Raw genomic sequence first — 6529 nt, forward strand, 5'->3', positions numbered from 1 at the left:
TATGAGCTCATATCACAGTTTAATGAGATTTATTTCTGCATCTTACGTGATTCATATGAGTTCTGAGAGTTAATCTACACAGAATTTCCTGTTTGTGTATTTAAATAAAGCTAAGACTGAGTTTCATCCATGTGTTGATTAATAATACTTGATAATATCAGCACTCATCTACAAAACTAAAGACAGAGAGTTCAACTTAAGCAAACACTGATCGACATAATGATGACTTTGAATGACAAAACATCAATATCTAAACCTCTTTTTATTCTTAATAACCCCTTTTGGTAACACTTTATTTTGATGGTCCCCCTATAGATAGTTAGTTGAAAAGTAACTGATAGCCAACAGACTATCTAGTTACTCTCATCAGTATAATATCTATAGATGGTCTATTACATGTTTCTGTAACAATCATTAAACTGTCTGTAACATGTAAACGGCTAATAAACATTTTGTCAGGAAACTGTTAGTAATGTGCTGTCAATTAAAGATGAACATGTTCAACAGCGTATTAGCAGACACGCAACAAATCTTCAGTAACTTTTCAGTAATTCAAGTACAGCAAAGAGAATTTTTGTCAATTTTTAGTTAATATTCAATGTATCAACAGACTTTCAGTAAGCATTCAGTTGACTATAAGTAGCAATTCAACATTTTTCAAATAAACTTTTAAGTATACTAACCAATGTATCAACAGACTTTCAGTAAGCATTCAGTTGACTATAAGTAGCAACTCATCATTATTTTAAATTAACTTTAGGCATACTAACCAATGTATCAACAGACTTTCAGTAAGCATTCAGTTGACTATAAGTAGCAACTCATCATTATTTTAAATTAACTTTAGGCATACTAACCAATGTATCAACAGACTTTCAGTAAGCATTCAGTTGACTATAAGTAGCAAATCATCATATTTTAAATTAACTTTAGGCATATCAGGCTGCTAAAACTCCATCTTTTGCAAGTATTTTCAGAAATGCGTTACTTACTGTTTGTTACATATAAACTACCTTTCAGTAGAGAGTCATTTTACTTGGAGGTAAATTCATCTTTTCATCTCTTGCCACATTAGGCCCATCAAAATGAAGTGAAAATCTTAGGGATGCTGTTGAATGACTTTTACCTCAGACAACATGGCTACTAGTCAGGGGATTTTCAGCAGACTGTCAATAGACAGTAAACATCATCACTACTAAATATCTGTTATTAGACAAGAAAAATAACAGCAAAACAGAACAAGTACATAGATGCTGAACGAGGAAAATATGCAGACTCATTTGTTTGTCCAATCAACTCCTTTTAATGACCTTTCACTTTTTTTACACTGATGTATGTGCATCTGTAGTAAATCAAAAGGTATGTAAAAACATGAAAATATTGTACAAGTCAAAACAACAGTTAGAGAAACACAAATTCAAACAAAAAAGAAAATAGAAAAAGTCAGTGATAAAACTGAGTAATATCATGCAAAAGCCTCCCAAGAATTCCCTGTCTATGTCTCCTGCCTAACCAATAAGTCCATTCAATATATATCAGATGGTTTTTGAGAGACTTCTCTGACCGATTTGCACGCAACCTCCACACTTCCCTTTTGAAGTTTGTCCATGCCCTTTCAATGTTTTGTGTATGTACCCCTGTCAATGGGTTTACAAAATTAATGCTGTGGTTCACTGTGTGGTGTTGATATCCTCTCTCTGGAAGACTTGAGTATGCACGCCATTCATCACTATGAATAATGCTGCCTCGTTTTACATGTTTCTCAATGATTGGTAAGAGGGTTGTCTTGTCCCGTTTGTCCACCAACCGCAGTACTGGTTTTCGGGAGGGCAAAATCTCCACCATTCCGAATACCCAGCTTTTTCTTCTCCATGCACCCCCCAAACGCCCTCTCCCATACTGAAAAAGAATAAAATAAATGTCAAACACTATTTTTTTTAGAAATCAAACGCAATAGCTTCAAATAATTCTCAAGACTTTTACTTCTGTGATAATTCAGATATTTGGTGCACAACAAGTACTGTATAGGGGTAAATAATGACCAAAATCTTATCAAAATATGTGCCATTTTATTTATTGATAATGATATCATGATATACTTATTTTTTTCTTTAAATGGGTTTATTTTTGATACCATAGAATGTCCATAATTATTTTCACTAGTGTCAATATCACAAAAAACTAATAGAAACCTAAAAAGACAAACTCAAGCTCACCCAAGAAAAGTTAACAGTCAGTGATGAAATAAACTTTTACAAGCATTAAGATAAAAACTATAATAAACACAAAGAAGTGCTTCATTGTAAACTAATAATAAACAAGTCAAGTGCATAGTCTTCACTGAATAAATGGTACAATATGTATTTTTAATACATTGCATTTTAACTGGATGAAGAAAACACATTTTACAAGCACATATTTGGTATTTTAAGAGTTTGATTACGTGAACGGTGTCATTTTTGTCTGTAGAGTTTAGAGAGACAAAAGGTTGACCTCTGGGTCCACTCAACCCTCTATTTTTTATAGTGTCTCAGTCTACATTTCATTTGAATTTGGTCTTTTAGAAGGCCAAACAAATAATAAAATTAGGGATGCACGATATATCGACCGACATATCGTTATCGGCTGATAACTGCTTATTTTTAATATTATCGGTCTGATAGCAAAATCAGGCCGATAAATGAAAGCCGATAAATTATGGATTATTTTGGTTTGTTGAACCACTTCACTTGCTCATTGCTGGCCATGTGGAGTTTTGATTGGTGCTTTCTGTGACATAGCACGAAGGATGACACGTGATGCGGGCTTAAGAAGAGTACTGTATGCTAGTCTAGCGCAAAGACAAGTTTTTCATTGTGAAAATAATATGAATATTTATCGGCCTATATATATATATCGTTTATAGGCCCCCAAATTTAAAGAGTTATCCGTTATCGGTATCAGAAAAAATTTCCATATCGGTGCATCCCTAAATAAAATTAAAAATAATTAAATAAAATAATTATCCAATTAAGCCAAAACTTATCTCGAAACTGTTTTGCCTCTATTACTGCCTAAAAAGTGGACCATGCAACTGCATAGCTAGTTAGCCAGCTAGTCCCGATGAAAAATTAAACTTAAAACATATTTTTTCTATTGTTTTGTCCCAGTATCTAATATACTGTACACAATGACAGTTTGGAAAGTCTGCGCGTTGAAGTGATTACAGTAATGTGATATCTAGCCCCTTAATGTGAATTTAGCAGATGAACCCTGCCAAAAATTCTGATTTTATCCCCGGAACATGGAAAAAAACCCTCCAGATGTGATTGGGTTAGTTTGTGGCTAGTTTTGAGTTGTATTTAGTTGTCTCATATTTTTGTATGTCGACTGCATTGTTATGGCTTAAAACGCTTGTTTAAAGTTTTTGTGACCATACATGCAGCAGAGCAAGGGATGCAACGATTACAGATTTTGTTGGTGTGATTATATTAATTAATTCCACAACATTCATGTATACAATCACAAACACACCTTTGAACAATTGTGAAATATATATTTTTTCAGGTTTTTTTACATTTCTCTTGGAGTAGAGAACTTTTAATTTTGGCCTGAGAAAATGTCTCTTACTTTGGTTTGTTTTTTTAAGTGAAAATTATAAGAACCACTCAAAACTAATAATAAAACAGGGTCTGTTTTGGAAACAGCACTGTGTTGGTTTGTGGATCCGGGACCTGTGGGCAGGAGTAGGCATGAGGCGGTTCCGGTTTCAAGGTATACCGGGGTTTTAAACAGTCAATGTTCTGTGTTCTAAAATGTTCTGTGATATCGTTTCCAAGGTATGAATTGTGTTTTACAAAATTCATTAAATCCTTAAAGCATAACTAAACCCCTGGTCAGAGCCTGACTCCACCCACTGGCAATATTTGAAAAATGCAAGAAAAGTGGGCAGATCCCAACGGAGATAGAGGGGACGAACTAAGCTTGTACCAAGTGTGTGGTGAGATCGTAAAAAGGGCGTGGTGAGCTTGAACCTGCTTACATCACGAGTTATTTTTTGGACTCAACATCCAATAGGAAAATTCAACTGCAGTAGCCACTGTTCAACCTGAAGCACAGACGTTTTTACACCATATATTGTAGTATTGAAACACTTAATATCCAAATGTCAAAAAACTTACTAAAATCAATGAACAGCACTAATAACGCCCCATTCTTACAAATCATTAACTAAAACAAGTTGGTTTAGGGTTTAGTTACTCTTTAAGTCATGTTACAGTAATTGATTTAATGTTTACATTTAATATCAAGGCTCCAGACTAACTTTTTCACAAGGAGCACAGTGACCGTCGTCAAATCACCGGAAGAAAAATGCACGACAACATAATTCTGAATGTTCGAAATGGGGGAGGGGTTTGAGAGTTTGATTGACAGCTGCACAGGATGAGTTAACGTTAGCCTGCTTTGCTCGTGTTCATAATAACAACAACATGATAATAACTTTCTACGTAGTATGTTTACACAGAAATAGCAACAACTAAGCCAAATTATGTTTTAGATATTTTGACCATTTTACATTACCTGAGTCCGCGGAAAAACTGGCCTGAAAACAGTACTCGAAATCTTCCTTACGAAAATGCTGGCTGCATATTCAAATTTTCGAGTAATCTGTTGTGTCAACTGAGGGTCGCATTGATGTAAACAATAAAAACTCCCGGTGGCCTGAATTTGTTGTCCTTACATCCACATACTACACAGGTTCTAGTCTTCTTTTATCTAGAGTTTTGGTAATTTCCTTTTGGTGATTTATTACAGAGACAGTAAAAGCGGAGTTACTCTATGGTGAGGTTCGTCTACCGGCTAACTTCAAGTTGACTTGAGTTGATTTGAGAGCTGGTTGAGCGGTAAAAGTTATTAGGCTTGTTTAACTTTATGTGGCGCCACAAGAATCGACAGCTGGATGACGTCAAAGTACCGCAAGTCTCACGGAACTTGGATGTCATCTGGCTGTCGGTTCTTGCAGCACCGCATGAGGTCGAACAAACCTGAAGACTGCATCGATCAGCGGTTAGAGGGTAGAGCTAATGATTCAGTTTCGTGCAGTGCATTCTGGTTAATTGAGTCCATCAAAGACCGTTACGAAAATTCAGCTGCAACACACTAATCTGATAATCAAAATTGTGCAAATTTCTTTTTGTCCCATGTAAAATCAAATGGACATAAATTACCCATGATAACAAGCTAAAATGTCTAGGGTTCAATTCCGCTTTAAGGTTATCGTACCGCCAGGATCTCATACCGGCCTAGGCAGGAGGTTTTGTTTGTAGTGATGCATGGACTGATTGGAGTGTGGCTCTGTTTCACACATGCATGCACACACAAACAAGATGCACAAACCAACAACAGACGCACTTCGTATTTCACAGGGCCTTGTCATACAATGCACCAACCAGCCTGCATCAGACAAGCACACAAACACAACCGCGCCACTTGGTGGTTTATGAATCTGGTGTGTGTGTATGAAACAGAAACACACGGTTGTTACAAAGCCTTTACAATTAGTAAACATGACATTTTAAAGCGTAGTTAAAAGTAAAACCGGTTAATCGCTGCATCCCTAAGCAGAGCAACATCATGCCAGCGAGAAACCAAGTTAGGGTGCACTCAACACTATGCAAACCAAAACGCACCCGGGCACGTTTGACCCTCAAAGCCTGGTTCGTTTGACTAGTGTGATCGCTCTGTACCGCGCACAGGCACAGTTTGGTTAATTCGCGCCCTGGCCGGCTTGCAGAGGTGGGCTGGAGTGCGATGGGCTGGAGCGCGGTTCAAAAGGAGAGCAGTCACTTGCACGACCACTCAACTTCATGATGCGTGCAGCAGGTTTATGTGAATGTATGAGCTACACACGTGACAGACCAACTAAGCAATATGATAGACGTGAGAGGGCTGCATGTCATCGCGCACCAAACAACTCTAGATAAAAAACACAGACTTAACATTATGATGGGTTCCAGTGTTAAGAGAGCGCTTTACTTCCTGCTTTGTTCAAAACAATCGCATCGTAATGACGAAAGCGCACCCAGGCTCGGATCAATAAAAGTACAGTGTGAGTGTGTGCTTCTGGAGGATTACACTCGCACTTGTGTACAGTTTGGTTTGGATAGTGTGAGTGGGGCCTTAGAGACCATAGTCCAAAATCCATCTGACAAATGATCACCGGTAAATTGCCCATCCCTAAGTAGTTCACCTGCTTTCTCTGGCACAGGCAAATTGATGTCATTTAAAAACAAGTATTTTCTGGGTATTTAAATCAAGATTGTGATCTTCTTATGGTTAATCCTGTAGCTCTACCAAATGTTATTGTCTTATAAAAAGTGTCTATTTACAAACAATGCAAAAATGTGTTTCTTATATCAACACATCCACATTAGAAGAAAATAGATGTTTTCTGAATTCAAAACTTACTTTTCGTCTGTGGCGAAACTTGCTTTCATCAATGTGTACACATACATTGAGCCCACCAACTTTTTGCCCTCTTTTTTTCCTG

This window comes from Paramisgurnus dabryanus, chromosome 1 (genome assembly GCF_030506205.2).
Source record: "Paramisgurnus dabryanus chromosome 1, PD_genome_1.1, whole genome shotgun sequence".
Lineage (NCBI taxonomy): Eukaryota > Metazoa > Chordata > Actinopteri > Cypriniformes > Cobitidae > Paramisgurnus > Paramisgurnus dabryanus.